This window comes from Armigeres subalbatus, chromosome 3 (assembly GCF_024139115.2).
Source record: "Armigeres subalbatus isolate Guangzhou_Male chromosome 3, GZ_Asu_2, whole genome shotgun sequence".
NCBI lineage: Eukaryota > Metazoa > Arthropoda > Insecta > Diptera > Culicidae > Armigeres > Armigeres subalbatus.
Window position 1 is genome coordinate 68,628,906 of NC_085141.1, and position 18,090 is coordinate 68,646,995.

Sequence of the window (18,090 nt, forward strand, 5' to 3'; positions counted from 1 at the left end):
TGAATAACAAGGCTGGGAAACGTGAAGAATCAACAATAGTCTCCCTTGCAACCCGTTAATTTACCCAAGCGTAGCATTCTCGTGTGCAAGCGCACATGTTTGAACAAGTTTAAACTCGATGTTTGAACATTGCACATTGCGCCTGGGTGTATCGGAGTTCCGGCTCGTGTTCAGATTGATATGTGCAAGTTCGAACATAGCAATCAAGATTGCTTAGGTGCAAGAACTAACGTGAACATCTCACAAATGTTGCACCTTGAAGACTGCCTCCTGGAGATTCGGAGTCGGATATCGTATGTCCTACGCACATGCTTCCAGGTTCATTATCATACCACCACCGCACCGTTGTCTGCTACATCGCCATTCAGGCGCTCTTCGTAGTGCGACAGCTACCTTTGGATCACCTTACGCTGGTTCGTAAAAAGGTTTCCGATTATGTCCTTGCACTTATCGGGCAGTGGCACGTGACCCTTACGTGAACGGTTTAACTTCTGCTGCTTTTTCCTCCGAAATTACTTTAATAAAAATTACATATAAAAAAAATCCTCCGAAAAATCGAGTTTTGTCTGTTCCGCGCCCATTTGTATCGTGCCTCGTTCGCCATCGCACGGTGTTGCAGCAATCTTGCTCATGCTGCATTATTCTCCTCAACAAACTGGTCTCATTCGCCGCCATACCAATCGTTTCGTTGATCCAGGGGCACCGTGCAGCGGTTGCAGTGCTTCCAATGGCGGATCCAATATCTCTCCAGCCACCTTCAAGAGACGCTGCGCCAGCTGCTGCGCGTACTCTTGGGCTAGTCTACGCGTGTTGTACACCGTCGAGAGTTTTGAGCGCAGACATACTACAACGAGGTAGAGGTCGGATTCAATATTCGCACTGCGATAAGTGCGTACGTTCGTCATGTCGGAGAAGAATTTAAGATGTCGATTTGGTTTTCCGTTTGTTGATAAGGTGATTTCCATCTGGCCTTACGGTATACAGACTATCCGGTCCGATGACCGGTCTATACATTTCCTCCCTTCCTACCTGTGCGTTCATGTCGCCGATGACGATTTTGACGTCCAACGTATGTCTGCTCCAGCTCTGCATTGAACGTTACTCGTTGTCAGGTCTTCCTTCGTGTGGGCAGTGCACGTTGATGATGCTATAGTTGAAGAAATTGCCTTTTATCCTCAGCTTGAACATCCATGCGTTGATTGGCTGCCACTCAATCACGCGTTGGCGCATCTTGCCCAAAACTATGAAGCCGGTTCCTCGCTTGTTGGTGGTGCCACAGCTTTGGTAGAAGGTAGCCACTCAATGCCCGCTTTTCCACATGTTCTGTCCTGTCCAGCAGATAGCATGCAGCGCTACAGCGTCGAAGATGCGGGAATGTAATTCATCGTAGATTATCCTGTCACAACCTGCGAAGCCAAGCGACTTGCTGTTCCATGCTCCAAGCTTCCAATCGTGATCCTTTATTCGTCGCCGTTTGTATCGAGTCGTATTAGGGTATCTGCTCCTATATCAATAACAATAAGGCAATGCGCATATGAAATGCATTGATTTCCCACCCACTAATCAATAAACATGAGAATAATTATGCTCGGCTCACGTAATTTTTAATTGAAAACAATTTGGTAACTTCAAAAATGATTTTTTATCACATTATAGAAGTATTTAGATAAAAAACATCATCACCGCCATGCACCTATTTCAATAACATTCAAAAACAGTTAATCCTATGCCTGTACCTATATCAATAATATTGTTTCCAACATAAAATACGCACACTATTACTTGTGTGTATACGTAACGAAATGATTGCAGTGATGCCGAATTCTTCAATGTTTTGTATTTGAGTTGAAAAATAATTACAAAATTGAAGTTTTTGTTGTAGTTTTCCAGCTTGTCAGTTTAATTTTATGTTTATTATAGCTTATCTTTTCAATATACCTTATTTTACAAACATAAGAGGTAAATTTTACAATAAAAGTTTATTCAAGCATTTTTGATTGAATCGTCGGATTGAATGATTTGTGTTCTCATCGGTTTCGACTAATAATGCCGAAGACGTTCTGAAGAGCGTCGGATTGAATGATTTGGTCATCGGTTTCGACTTGTGATGTCGAATACGCTCTGGAAGAGCGTCGGATTAAATCGGTTTCAACTTGTAATGTCGAAGATGCTCCTGATGAGCGTCGGATTGAATGATTTGCTTATCGGTTTCGACTTGTAGTGTCGAAGACGCTCTGTAAGAGCGTTGGATTGAAGTATTTTTCTATCGGTTTCGACTTGTGATGTCGAAGACGCTCTGGAAGAGCGTCGGATTAAATTATTTCTAGGAACTTTTTTCAAATGGGCGTAATTGATTCTGACCTTTATTTTTGGAATGACGATTGTACTCTGATTTCGAACTATTTTAGTCAACTAACGTACTCAGTAGAAAGAATAGATTGCGATCTATTAGGTAGTAACGTCAGTTGCGTAAAATATGCTGAATAGAGACAGTAGGAGTCGTTTCAAATTTCAAAGTCAAATACAGTTACGCCTATTTGAAAAAAGTTCCTAGATTTGGTCATCGGTTTCAACTTGTAATGTCGAAGATGCTCTCGAAGAGCGTCGGATTGAATCATTTGCTCATTGGTTTTGGTTTGTGATGGCACTCTGGAAAAGTGATGGATTGAAAAATGTGTTGTTTCTCAACTGTTTTGACTTAAAAAGTTGAAGGCTCTTTAGAAGGGCGCCAGGATAAATGATTTGTTTTCTCATCGGCTTCGATATATGAAGTCGAAGCTACTGTGGTAGAGGGCCGAATTGAATGATTTGTCATCAGTTTGGCTTGTGACGTCGAAGACGATCTGGAAGAGCGCCGAAACAAATGATTCGTTTTCTCATCGGTTTTCACTTGTAATGTCGAAGGGACCAAATTGAATGATTTGTTGTTCCTATCTGTTCCTATCTGTTAACATTATTTGTTTTCGGAATAAATTATTTGTTTTCTCATCGGTTTTCTGCTCTTGTTGTTGAAGGTGCTGAAGAGTATCGGATTGTTGCAGCTTTTGATGGTAAAGGTTGTATAGAAGAGGGACGGATTGTTCACGTCAAAGAAACGATAATACGATAGACCAGCAAAACACAACGATTCAAATTTGAATTAGAATGTATTTGAAAATGGAAATTGAATACGGATATTGGATGCTTGATTGTAAAATTAGACTTGACTGTAATTTTAAAAAAATACGCTGTAAATAGTTGTTTATTAAAATCTGAAGTCAATGTTTTTTTTTTCACTTTTTTTGTGAGGGAAGAAGGGAAATATGAGGGTGAGATATATTAGAAAATGAGTAATCCACTTCCATCGTGCATTGATGATAAATATGCAAATATCATCCGTATAACAGTTTGGTTGCCAACATGGACTAGTGATTAGCAGGCCATGACTTTGCCTCTTTTCAGCACACTAGTGATCACCCCAACGGATAACTCGTTCGGCGGAATTGGGCCACACACCGACCATATTGCAGGGATCCAGAAGCAAGTGACGTAAAAAGGAGATTGAAGCTGCAGTTGCAGAAAATCGAAGTGAGAATAGTCTTGAGAAAAAAATACTTAGAGAAGAAGTATAAGGCGCTCTTTGAATTTGGCAGTGAGTCATTGACGGTGGTGAGTGACATTGAGTCAATTTCGGATCAAATATCAAAGATCGAACAATGGATTGCCAATACTGACCGTTTTGGAGAGGAACACGATTTCGGTCTAGCTGTTGATGAAGTACTTTAGCCCGCAGCGAGGAACTTGCGAAGGACTACAGAGCAAACAGCTCATACTTTCAAAACAATAAAGCGTGAATTAACCAGCGTTTCAATCGGGTTGTTAGCTACAACCAGCAGTAGGGTTACGGCAAGAAAAGCATCCTGCACTCAGAAGCAGTTTCGCTGCTCAAACCGTGCAAGATCAACCCCCGAGGAGAGAAACTTTGATCCAAGCAAGCCAGATTGTTCCAGAGCAAAGGTCAACTCCAATGTACCGCGATCAACATGATCGACACATTCTCAACCGGATTGGCTGTACAGCTGGCAGCGCGACAAGCGGTCCCAGAAGAACTTCCAGACTTCAACGGAAACCCAGAAGACTGGCCTCTATTTTTTTTCGGTTTTCAACAGCTCTACTCAAATGTGCGGATACTCAAACGAGAAAAACATGCTTCGTCTTCGGAAATGTTTGAAAGCGAGGGCATTAGAAGCAGTTAGATGCCGTTTACTGCATCCATCCAACGTTGCCGGAGTGATATCAACTCTAAAGATGCTGTACGGCAGAGCGGAAACGAATGTACAAGCTGCCGTAAAAAGGTGCGTAGGGAATTTGGTCGCGACGATTCAAACCTGTGGAGCTAATGATTTCGTGTACAACGCTTCGTTGCGATACGAATTAGTGGAAAGTCTTCTATCATCTCTGAAGCTCGATTGGGCAAAATATCCCAGAATTACACCAAATCCTAATTTGCTAGACTTCGGCACCTGGATGTACTCTACAGCGGAAGATGCCAGTGTGGTTATGGCCTCGTCCAGCAATAATGGCAGGCCTCGTGTCAACAAAAAAAGATGGCTTCCTAAACGTGCATTCAGAGGCGAGCGGAACAATTTGCAAGCAGCTCATCGTGCCACCAAAGAACATGATTTCCAGTGAGTTGACAAAACAGTGTCCAATCTCTAAAGGTACTTTCCAGAACATTGCGAAATGTAAGCGCTTGTATGATATCTACCAATGTTCCCAGTAGTAAACCCGAACAAACCCGGAAAAACCAGACTCGTTTGGGATGCCGCAGTCACCATACATGGGTTTCCCTGAACAGTGTACTGCTCAAAGAGCCAGATCTGCTGACTTCACTGCTGTCGGTGCTTATTCAGTTCGGAGAACTCAAGATTGCAGTTTGTGGTGACATTGGGGAAATGTTTCACCAGGTCCATATCCGTGAAGCTGATCAGCACTGTCAGCGGTACTTTTGAAGAGACAACGCAACTGACACGACGTAGACCCAAACACCTACACCGTATAGATGTTTGGAGCCTGTTGCTCACCAATTACCGCACAGTATGTACAAACTTGCACGCACGCATATTCCAACAAGATAACCCGGCAGCCGTTGAAGCAATCATCAAGCGTCATCGATATGCTTTTGGGTGTCGAGGATGAGGGAGAAGCAATTCAGCTTACACTAGATGTACGACAAATACATGCATCTGCTAGATTCAAAATCCGAAACTGGACATCTAATTCTCCCACTACCCACTCCCCGCTACATAAACTTCGCATCAACAGCACTACCTGCATACCTGAGTACCAGCACCTGCTGCGTCCACATATGTTAGTACACACGGGGGGTAACACTTACGTGATAGACGTGCATCGCTTCTCAGATTGGCAGAAATTACTTCGTTGTACTGCCTACGTTCTCCGTTACGTTAAAAATCTGAAGCTCTTCGTAAGTAATAATGACCGCGCCATCGGTCTACTGCAGCATTGGGAGCTGAACAAGGCCGAGAACTACCTTCACCGTGAAGCTCAGAGAGCAGCTTTTTGCCGATGAAATTTCCATTTTAATAAGGGACTGCGAAACAGAGAATCCGGACAAGTGTTAACCAAGAAGCAGTTCACTGCCCCATCAGTGCACCTTTCTGGACGAAGCCTATGTTATCAGTATTCGGGGTAGAAAACAAACCTATGCATTTAATACCCGCGATGCAGCTCAACCAATCGTTCTTCCACGCGAACATGCTCATCATTACCATGCTCATCATCCTAGATTTTCATTCACGCTTCAATAGTTAATTAAGTGCGCCAACGCTACCACATTCCGAGACTGAAGGTAGCCTACAAGAAAGCCGGCCAGGGCTGTCATAGCTGTAAAATTGATCAAGCTTCTCCACAACCTCAATTATGAACGCCCTACCGATGCATCGTCACGCAGCATACACCCGTCCGTTTACTTACATGGGAATCGATTATTTCGGTCCCATGACCCTAACTGTTGGACGACGCTCTGAAAAACGATGGGGAGTCTTGGCAATGTGCCTCACGATTTGCGTGATTCACTTAGTCCACACTCTGACCACATAAGCTGAGAGCTGTTTTGCAAAACAGTTGAGAGTTGTTTTGCAGAACATCAACCTGGACCAACTCGTGCGGGAGTTCATGACACCGAATACTTTTATACCACCTGGAGGAGCATGGGAACGCCTGATCAGAACTGTGAAAGCTAACGTGTCCAAGTTGCAATGGTAGTAGAAATCGAAAATGTCCACTGACTGAAATCCGCCGAATCACCTGTGTTGACACCGAACCATTTCCTACTCTGTTCGTCGAGCGGCCTGAAACCATGAGTACCATATAACGATAATCCGTCCGTTCTCCGGAACAGCTACAAGCAATCACAAATTATGGCTAACGAATTGGAGTCACCAGTGGCCCTACGAGCAAAGGCGTAGGATTGTCAATCCGATCTAGAATGTTTCAATTTCTATTCTAACTGATAAAGTTGATGGATTCGGGATATTCAGGCGACGTAAGCAGCTATTCTTTCCAACACGGTCAATGCTTAGTTCCAAAAAGTGTGTATTCAATGACTGTTTCAGGTTGGATAGAGATAAACATCTACTACGAAATCCGGAAAAATTGGGAGACCATCTAATTGCCTCAGAACTGCATTTGTAACGTTTCATCTGAACCTATTATCACAGACAAACAGACATAACACATTGAACATTTACTCATCAAATTCATCGTCGGTCAAACACCAACGACATCTGTTGGTTTTAGTTAGTTGGGCATATCACGAACCAGATGGCGGTAGTGAACAAACGTCAAACTCGAGCAAAAACGATGCGCGCGCCACGAGCGATCGTTTGGCCAACTAATGATTATTTGAATTGACCAGTAAATCAGTGAACGAGGGAAATTTGACGAGTGTTATGTCTGTTTGTCTGTGCTATTATTATTATTTATTCAGACTAAGGCCGAAGTGGCCTGTGCGGTATATAAGAGTCTTCTCCATTCGGCTCGGTTCATGGCTACACGTCGCCAACCACGCAGTCTACGGAGGGTCCGCCAGTCATCTTCCACCTGATCGATCCACCTTGCCCGCTGCGCACCTCGCCTTCTTGTGCCCGTCGAATCGTTGTCGATAACCATTTTCACCGGGTTACTGTCCGACATTCTGGCTACGATGGATGGTTCTCCCAGCAGCTCATGCAACTCGTGGTTCATTCGCCTCCTCCACGTACCGTCCGCCATCTGCACCCCACCATAGATGGTACGCAGCACTTTCCTTTCGAAAACTCCCAGTGCGCGTTGGTCCTCCACGAGCATCGTCCAGGTCTCGTGTCCGTAGAGGACTACCGGTCTAATGAGCGTTTTGTAGATTGTCGGCGAACTCTATTCGATCGGAGCGTCTTGCGGAGTCCAAAGTACGTACGATTTCCAGCCACTATGCGTCTCCGAATTTCTCTGCTGGTATCATTTTCGGCAGTCACCAGTGAGCCCAAGTACACAAATTCTTCTACCACCTCGAATTCGTCACCACCGATGCAAACTCGCGGTGGGTGGTTCACATTGTCTTCTCTTGAACCTCTTCCCAGGGTTGGTTCGCTCTGAGGAGTATTCAAGAGAAGGTGTAAAAACTTCTCTTTTCTCGATCTGTTATCCGAGTGTATTGCGCAGAAATACACTTTATCTTTGTATGAAAGAGCGTGCGTAGTATCCACTCTTCGTCGCACAAGTCCACAAGTGTAAAGAGTACAAGAAAATGGTAATTTGCTGTTTACCAAAATGCATACATTTAGGCTATAGTCTAAATCTTCCATGTAAATACGCTGTTGTGAGCGCCTAAACATAGGCCATTTTGTACTCAATATCAAAACACACGCGACCGAAAATATTCTCACTCTTTATCGATCATGTTTCTCTTGGCTTCAATCACACGTACGTCTGAACGCTCTCGAGTGTGAATCAATACACTTCTCTTTATTTGTAAATTCTCTACACATTTCAAGACGAAGTGTGAGAAATGACCAACCCTGCCTCTTCCTATCATGTACTTTGTCTTCGACGTGTTAATGGCTAGTCCGATCATCATGGCTTCCCTCTTCAGTCTGATGTAGGCTTCCACCATCTTCTCAAAGTTACGTGCCATAATATCTATGTCGTCGGCGAAGCCAAATAGCTGGACGGACTTATTGAAAATTGTACCACTCGTGTTAATCCCTGCTCTTCGTATTACCCCTTCCAAAGCGATGTTGAATAGCAAACACGAAAGACCATCACCTTGCCGTAACCCTCTGCGGGTTTCGAAAGGACTCGAGAATGCCCCTGAAACTCGAACTACGCACATCACCCGATCCATCGTCGCCTTGATCAACCGTATCAGTTTATCCGGAAAACCGTGTTCGTGCATTAGCTGCCATAGCTGGTCCCGATCGATTGTATCATATGCGGCTTTGAAGTCAATGAATAGATGATGTGTGGGCACGTTGTATTCGCGGCATTTCTGCAGTACTTGGCGAATGGCGAACACCTGGTCTGTGGTGGAGCGTTCGCCCATAAAACCCGCCTGGTACTGCCCCACGAACTCCCTTGCAATTGGTGCTAGTCGACGGCATAAAATTTGGGAGAGTACCTTATAGGCGGCGTTCAGAAATGTGATTGCGCGGTAGTATCTACAATCCAGCTTATCGCCCTTTTCGTAGATGGGACACACAACACGTTCCATCCACTCCTGCGGCAAAACTTCCTCCTCCCAAAGCTTGGTAATGACCTAATGCAGCGCTCTAGCCGGTCCCTCACCACCGTGTTTAAATAGCTCTCCTGGTAGTTGGTCAACCCCAGGGGCTTTATTGTTCTTCAGCCGGCCAATCTCCTCCTGAATTTCCTGGAGATCCGGAGCCGGTAGAATTATGTCCTGCGCGTGTTTTGAACCTACTTTATTCATAAGTGGTTCAAGGATAGCACGAAAATTTTCATGAAACACGTTAAATATAAAGTTTTAAGTACATTAGAACGTGCCTCAGAGGAACACAACATTCTCCAGTCATTTCCCCCCAGCCCACAATTGAGCAATACTTCGACGGATGCATATTAAGCAATGCGCTTCCGTAAGACATACGCAAGTAGACGTATGCGCTTCAACTCTCCTCTACTCCCTTAGACTGGCCCAGGAAACAAAAAGTTGTCTAATTCCACGGGGCACCCATTTAATCATCATATAATGTTCTGTGAAATTGTTTTATAGCATACCGACTGCCGTTTTTGCAATTCTGAGCTCAATCGAGCAATCAGAACCGATTTCCAGATCGAATAAGTGACGAAGGTGTGTTTTCCTCTACATTTTGGCTGAAATCCCCATACAATCTTCGAATTAAATGCGCCAGCTTATGCAACAAGCTATTGAGCTGAAATTTTGAGAGCTTGATTTTCTCACCCAAAGACATAATCCTGGGGGGTGCCCCGTGGAATTTGACAACATTTTTCTCTCCCCATACTAAACACCCGATACTTCTGCCAGGCCTAGCCTAATTCTGTCACAGACAAACCACACCATGAGTGTGTGGGTACCATAAACAGTCACCTCACTGTCCAGGCTGTCACACCATTGACCACACGTACCATGCGATACTTACTTATCTAGACCAATATTTGAAAAAAGCGTAACAGCCAAAATTTATTCCTTCTGATTCTTTGTCTTCATGTACAGCGTTATATGCAGACTTAGGCTTTATGGTCTGTTTGGCCAAATGGCCCTTCGCCTATTCTAATGGATACCTTCTGTTAAAACGTAGAATGCCTGACTTATTTCTATTATTGGAATGGTCTTGGGAACTAGATGACCAAACACGTTGCTATACGGAGAACCTGGAGCCTAATTGAAGCTCAAATGTTCCTAAAATAAACATAATCGAACACCTCGTTACCCACAGCAGTAATTTTGAAAAATTCACTAGCCTATCAACACCTTTTCTACACTTCGTCACGTTTCAATTTAGTGAAAAATCGCGTCGCTACACTAAAACTTGCCACTAGCTGCACCCAGGATCAGCAAGATTGCATGTGAGGTTAACTTAAAGTGACACATACCTGCTCGCCGGCTCAATTTACATATGCATCCGTCGTGCTCCGAAACCGGCACCGTAGAAAGCTCTGCAAGCTGCGGAGCCAATCGCGCTAATTACCCCGGAACTGCCCCTTCTGACTGTGCTTCCTCCATCGCATCGAGTAGTGTGTTATATGCGAGTATGACGAATGGGATTACTTGGTGCACACGGGTCTACGAGTTTATGGAGTTGTTTGTGCCATGAAAAATTAGCATGATTATTTCCTTTAGGCTGGTGATGTGAGCTACGTGTATGCCGCTATTATAACAACGCTACAATACGGTGAATAAATTTTCCGTTGCACAAAAAAGGATACACTGCAATAACACAGGTCGGAACCGGAGCTAGATTGTTCAATCCTGAGCTTACTGCATTGCTAGTGGCTCTTATGTTATTCTAAAGTGGATCAATTTTCACATATTTTTTCCCTGGTAAAACATTTGGTCCAAATATCTCACGGGAGTTTGAAAACATTTTCATATGATTGAGGAAAATCAAAATTTCACTGTAGGTGGATTAATCTGGTTTCTCCATTTTTCACTGACTTCATCATATAAGAGTTCTTATTGTTTATCAATGTTGATCAATGTTTAATTCTAATTTTAAATCTGCCAGTGATCATGGTAAGTCGATTTCAGGATACACTTACTTTAAGGCGTGAAAATATTCAACTTTTATCCTAACAGAAGACAAATGTAAAAAAAAGGATAACAGATAACCAAATAGCATCCTAATATGCCATCGTTCTTCATTTCTCATATAGTGGTCTCATCTACGTGCCTTCTGAACGAATTGGCCGGCCATCCTGTGTAATGCTGCTTTCTATTACATACCTCTTGTTTACGGATAAACCTTGCGTCTATGATGCCAAAATGCATTCCATATTTGCAAAGCAAACAATGGATCCAAACAAGCTGCTCACATTTGGCCATCAATTTTCATATAAGGTGCATTTTCTCAAATATTGATCGGTTTGCTCGGTTTTCGGCCTGTGTCCGATTTTATCTGGACAATCATATTTACCGGATACATTTTTTTTAGAAAGTCGAATTGGATTATTTATTTTTAAGCTGTTAATTTTCCAAGAAACAAATAATAATAAAATACACGACAATTTTGAACAATTTTGTTTTAATTCTTAAATTTAATTCCATTACTGACTTGGTCAGAACCTTTACGAGTTAATTCAAATTACCACTCGCTTTCCTTCAAATTTCGAGTGTTTCTAGTGATGCGTGTCACCAGTGACGCCGGGAGTGGGTATGACAAGCAGGACATGTCCTACGCATGAATGTTGCTGGGTGGGACAGTCAAGGCATTGTCCTACCCATGATTTCTAGGCCTACAATAGAGGTCCCAGAGGTTTCTGGGAACCCAAAGAAAATGATAGACTATTTTGTTCTATATTGTTCTTTAAAACTATAGGAAATACTTATTAATCCCAAAAGCGCACATAGTTGCTTTGTGGTTTCGAAGGTAAAAAAAGAAGTTAAGTATAGTAATTTAAAAATGAGATTGATTCACAATTTACATAATTTTTAGCTGTTCGACACAAGTGTATCCCAAGAAACAATCAGTAACCACAAATAGACATCACTGTCGAACTAAGGTTTAAGTATTCGTAGCTGTAATACGTACCGACAATACGACGTATTGAATAACAAACATTGTTGGGCAAACATTGTTGACATCAGTAACCAGCTTCTGTTCCGCTTTTAGCTATGTTTCTGAATAATCATTTATAAACGTTACTGACTAATTTCTTTCTAAACGAAATGGATATTGAACAACTAACTGAATACAAAAACTTATCTTGCAAATTTGATTCTATTAATCGTGATGCATATGTTTGAATAGGGCTGCGAAATGGTGAGTTGACATCCGGGAAGGGGCGCCTAACATAGCTCTGGTCCTCACAAGTTCCAATACTCACGCTTCCACGGGTCTTCCACGATGACAATTGACCGCCAGCTAAGGGTTGCGTACTTAGCTGGTAGTGCAGCCTGGGCACTGTTGTCCTTCTGACATCAGCTAGAGTGAGAGGAAGCGTCCTGTGGGGTCTGCCTAGGATGTGGTGGGGTTCGACAGTGGGCTCTGTTGAACTTCTATAAAAAGCTGCATGTGTCCCCAAGCAGGCCCAATCAAAGCGACCGTGTGCCGCTCAAAGCGCACTAGCCTAGTCCTGGTGTTGGGTGGGACTTTTTGACCCGACTGACCGAGCGTCTGTTCACCAAGGAGGTGCGGCTCCAACAGCGTCTGTTCTGGCATCCAGCGGCTGAGTATGAAATGCTATTCCCCGGAAGCTGTACCTAAGATGGCAGCCCCATCCCGGTGGATAGGGAACCTTGGGCCAACAACCTACTGTTCCCGAAACATCAATTTGTTCGATAATCCGATAATGAAAGAATACGGACTGATTTTACGGCGACGACTCTTAGCGCGAAACAACGGACACGAATAGGTACATGGAACGTTTTAACCCTAGCCCAGCAGGGTAAATTGGCACAACTTGCCAATGAGGCACGCCGCATGAAGCTTGAGATCCTGGACCTGAGTGAAGTCCATTGGCCAAACTTTGGAGAACACAGAACGCCGTCGGGACAAGCTCTGCTATGCTCTGGTTTACGAGGTGAACACGCTCCCCGGCATCGCGGTAAGCGCCCAGGGACGCTCTGCGCGAATGAAGTGTGAGCTTTTAAATGAAAGGATAATCGTTGCCAGATTTAGAACACAGGTCCGAAACCTTACTATACCTTACTTAGAACACAGGTCGAAACCTTACTTACTCGCTCTTCCCTCATCGACCGGTTCACAAGGTCACGTGGGTCTCCCGTGACGGCTTTACAGAAAATCAAATCGACCACATCTGCATCAGCCGAAAATGGAAACGGAGCCTTCTTGATGTACGGAATAAACGTAGTGCCGATATTGCGTCTGATCATCACCTCCTCATCGGCGTAATACGCCTGCGCATTCCGCGGATTCATCGGCAGGAGGAAAGAGTTGGACGACGATTCAACACACGCCGACTGAAAGATGCCACGGTGAAACAGTCCTTCGTTGAAGAACTGAAGACGCGTGCTGTAGATATTCCGGACGGTGGCAGCGTGGAAGACCAGTGGACCGCCATCAAGAATGCCTTCATCGCCACCAGCGAGAACAATCTGGGCGAACTACGCACAATGGATCACCGATGAGACCTGGAGAAAGATAGAGAACCAGAGGAGCCAAAGTCTTAGCCCGTCAACGATACGCGGCTCTTGAGAAGGAAGTAAAACGCTCATGTCGACGGGACAAGCGAGCGTGGGCAGACTCTCTGGCCGACGAAGGAGAGAGAGCCGCCGCAACCGGGGACATTCGCCTCCTCTACTATATCTCACGACGCTTAAGCGGGGCGAAGATGAATGCAACGATGCCTGTGAAAGACGCGAATGATCAGTTATTGACCGACCCAACTGACCAACTGAAACGCTGGTTCGAGCACTTCGAACAACTTTTTCAAGTGCCAGCCAGGCCATCACCACCTAGGCATGATCTGCCTAGGATCCGACGTATAACACGCGTCCATACCGAAGCTCCATCACTGCTAGAGATTCAAACAGCCATCCAAAGCATGATATCGAATAAAGCCCCAGGGATCGACCGCATATCAGCCGAGATGCTCAAAGCTGACCCCATGACATCCGCTCAACTACTGCATCGTTTATTTCGTAATATCTGGGACACCGCAACTTTCCCGGTCGACTGGATGCAAGGTATCTTAGTGAAGGTGCCCAAAAAAGGTGAGCTGACTGTATGCGATAACTGGCGAGGCATTATGTTGCTGTGTACCGTTCTCAAAGTTCTGTGCAAAATTATCCTAGCCCGGATTCAGGAGAAGATCGATGCAACTCTCCGGCGGCAGCATGCCGGATTCCGTGCCGGAAGATCCTGTGTGGACCATATTGTCACGCTCCGCATCATTCTGGAGCAGGTCAACGAATTCCAAGAGTTCCTTTACTTGGTATTCATTGACTACGAAAAAGCTTTCGACCGTCTCAATCACGAGAATATGTGGGGCGCCCTGAAACGCAAGGGGGTTCCTGAGAAAATAATCGGCCTCATCGAAGCACAGTACGAGGCCTTTTCGTGTAGAGTGCTGCACAATGAGGTCCTGTCCGACCCTATCCGGGTCGTAGCTGGTGTGAGGCAAGGATGTATTCTATCACCGTTACTGTTCCTTATCGTAATCGATGAGATTCTGGTAGATGCGATTGACCGTGAACTAAACCGCGGGCTGTTATGGCAGCCTATGATCATGGAGCACCTAAACGACTTCAAATTGGCGGATGACGTTACACTCCTCGCGCAACGGCGCTTTGACATGCAGAGTAAGCTCAACGACCTTTGCGAGCGCTCCTCCTCGGCAGGTTTAGTCATCAACGTCAACAAAACCAAATCGTTGGATGTAAATACGGAGACTCCTTCCAGTTTCGCAGTGGCCGGGAAATCAGTGGATAATGTTGAAAGCTTCCAATATCTTGGTAGCCAAATGGCGTCAGACGGCGGTACCAAGATCGACATAGGCGCACGGATCAAGAAAGCAAGGGCTGCCTTTGCGAGTTTAAGAAATATCTGGAAAAACAGGCAGATAAGTGAACGCACCAAAATACGAATTTTCAACTCTAACGTGAAATCTGTTCTGTTATACGCTAGCGAAACATGGTGTGTATCAGTGGAGAACACTCAACGGCTGCAGGTGTTCATCGACAGATGCCTGCGGTTTATAATTCTGGCCTGGTGGCCTCACAACTGGATCTCGAGCTCCATCGTCGTTGTCACCAGGGGCCGATAGCAACAGAAATTCAGAATTGGAAGTGGGGCTGGGTCGGCCACACTCTACGTAGGGGCGGAAACGAAATCTGTAAACAAGCATTAGACTGGAACCCAGTGGGACATCGCAGCAGAGGCAGACCCAGAGGCTCATGGCGGCGAAGCCTCAATAAAGAAATAAAAGAAGTCGACCGAAATCTAACCTGGCAACAGGTTAAAGCGATAGCCGGGCAACGCTCAGGATGGAGATCTTTCAAGTCGGCCCTTTGCACCACCGGAGGTGTGCAGGATTCATAAGTAAGTAAATATGTTTGAATAATTTAATATCTAAAATTTGTTTTTGAAGTATCTAACAAGATCCAGACATTAATGACAATTTTGTTTGCAAAATATTGAAATATTGACATTTCTAAAAATTAAATGAAATAAAATGAATCAGAAGCCTAAATGCGTTTATCTCTCTTTAACTCGATGTCCTGTAACTCGTTATTTTCCCTTACTCGATGAAATTCAAAGTCCCTTGAATCTAGCATACTGCGTTACCTCTGTAAATCGATATCTACCTTACTCGATATTCTCTAAGTCGAAGTAATTTTTCAATGCATTTTCACTTCGCTAACTCGGTGTTGTCAGAAACAGTTGCATACACGATAAAGTTAGAGAGAGGCTGGAAGTGAAAAGTGATAAGCGAGAAGTGATGTGAGAAATGAGAAATTCAAAGTAAGAAGTGAAAAGTGAGAAGTGATTAGTGAGAAGAGGGAAACGAGAAGTGAAAAATTTTGAAGTGCAAAGTGAAAAGTAATAAGTTTAAAGTGAAAAGTGAAAAGTAAGAAGTAAAAAGTTAGAAGTTGAAAGTGATAAGTGAGAAATGAGAAGTTTGAAGTAAGAAGTGAGATAAAAGAAGTTATAAGTGAAAAATGAAAAATGAGAGAAGAGAAATAAATAGAGCGAAGTGAGAAGTGAGAAATGATAAATGGGAAGTGCGAAGTTAGAAGTGAGAAGTGACAAGTGGGAAGTGAGAAATGATAAATGAGAAGAGATAAATGAGAAGTTAGAAGTGAGAAACTTGAAATGAGAAGTGAAAAGTAAAAAGTGAAAAGTGATAACTGAGAAATGAAAAGTCAGAAGTAAGATACAGAAAGTTATAAGTGAAAGCTATAGTGACAAGTGAAAAGCTAGAAGTCAAAAATTTGAAGTGCAAAGTGAGAAGTAAAAAGTAATAAGCGAAAAGTGAGAGGCAAAAAGCAAGAAGTGAAAAGTTAGAAGTTAGAAGTGGAAAGTGATAAGTGAGAAATGAGAAGTCAGAAATAAGATAAAAAGAAGTAATAAATGATGAAAAGAGAAAACATTAAAATTAGAAGTGAGAAATAAATAGAGAGGGGTGAGAAGTTAAAAGATAAAAATGAGAAGTGGTAATTTCGAAGTGTAAAGTTGAAAGTGAGAAGTACAAAATTAGAAGTTAGTAGTGAGTTAGAAGTCAGACCGCATCGTGCTTTCGTGCTGTGCGGTTCTTTCTCTCTTTGCGGAAGGAAGTTTTTAATACTACCCGAAGCTATTTTAATTTCAACGGTGCTTCTTAGCGCTATTTGTACCCACTGATCCCGTTACGATCTTTGCAAGGACCCGTGCCTTCGTTTTACGTTGGACCCGTTTGCGGAAGTAAAATTCCGACAAGCGGTGGTAATCCTGCAGGGACACCGTTCTGGGAAAAGACCTCTTAGAAGGTCACGTCTCCACGCTCAGCCATGAGCATTAATAAAAACAAGAGGAAGGGGGAGTCTCTGAATTCTCCACTTCCTTCAAAGAAACAAGGTTTCAAGACCGTCCTGCCAAAGCGCGGAAAAAATAGAAGGAAGCTGGAGAATTCAGATATTCCTTCTAACTCTAATATCGGAAATAATTCTTCTCCAATCGAACTGAGCAATCAGTTCGATTTGATTAATGATGAAATTGAGCAAATCTAATATACCTCTAGCCCAGGTGATTCGATTCATGCGAAAAAGCAAAGGATTCCGCCAATTGTGGTACCGTGGAGAATCAAATTTCGGACACACTCAAACTTCGGACGCTTCAATTCGTATGGGAATTTTTCTGAAATATTTCATCGAAATGTTTCATCAAGGTGGGTAGCAAGGACTAATAGTTTTAGCTTGTTTTAGCATAGTTATATTCTAATAGGACATGTTAAAACAATGCAACGAAATAATTAAAAGACAGTCTGTGATGTGCAGTGAGAATTGTTTTCAATTATTCTTCCCGTCACTGTGTATTCAGGTGTCCGAAGTTTGAATGTTTGTGTCCGAAATATGAATCTAACCCCGCCGGTGTCCGAGGTTTGAATCAAACAGAAGCCGGACATTTTCATAAATTGCAAATATTCTTCGCAATATCTTGTACATATTAAATACGTAATTCAAAGATGAATACTTTACTTTATGATTGCAATGGTGGTTTAAACAGTGTGATTAATAATGTGAGTAAACAGGATGATTATATATCAGAAAGTGCTTAAGCGTCCGAAGTTTGAATTTGCACGGTATCTGTTGCCGAGTTTTCTGGCTTCCGGAATGAGATTTTGAGTAACCTTCAGGGGATCAAGGTTTCATTTCAGATTGCTAGGAAGGGTGACTGCCGCGTTTTGCCGGGATCCTTTGACGATCGCATACGTCTTCTTCACTATTTAACTGAGAAGCGCCATAAATTCTTCACATACGACGACAAAACTGAGCGATTGTTCAAAGTCGTCTTGAAAGGTCTCCCCAGTGATGACAAATCACTGGATGAGATTAAAATTGAAATTTCTCAATTACTTGGATTTTCACCAGTCCAAGTAATTAAGATGAAAAAGAAATCCCACTCTGGTACTTCCCAGAGGGGCATTTCTCAAGAATTTTATTTAGTTCATTTTAACAAAAGTGAACTAAATAATATGAAAAGTTTGGAAAAGGCCTGTATTATGTCTCATGTCCGTGTAACATGGGAACATTTCCGCAGGCCTGGGGAAAATTTTCAAAACCCCACCCAGTGCCGTAAGTGCCAAAAGTGGGGTCATGGAACCAAATATTGTCACATGGATGCTAAATGCATGATTTGTGGTGGAACCTCTCACGCCAAGGGCGCATGTCCTGTGAGAGAAGATTCAATAAATTTA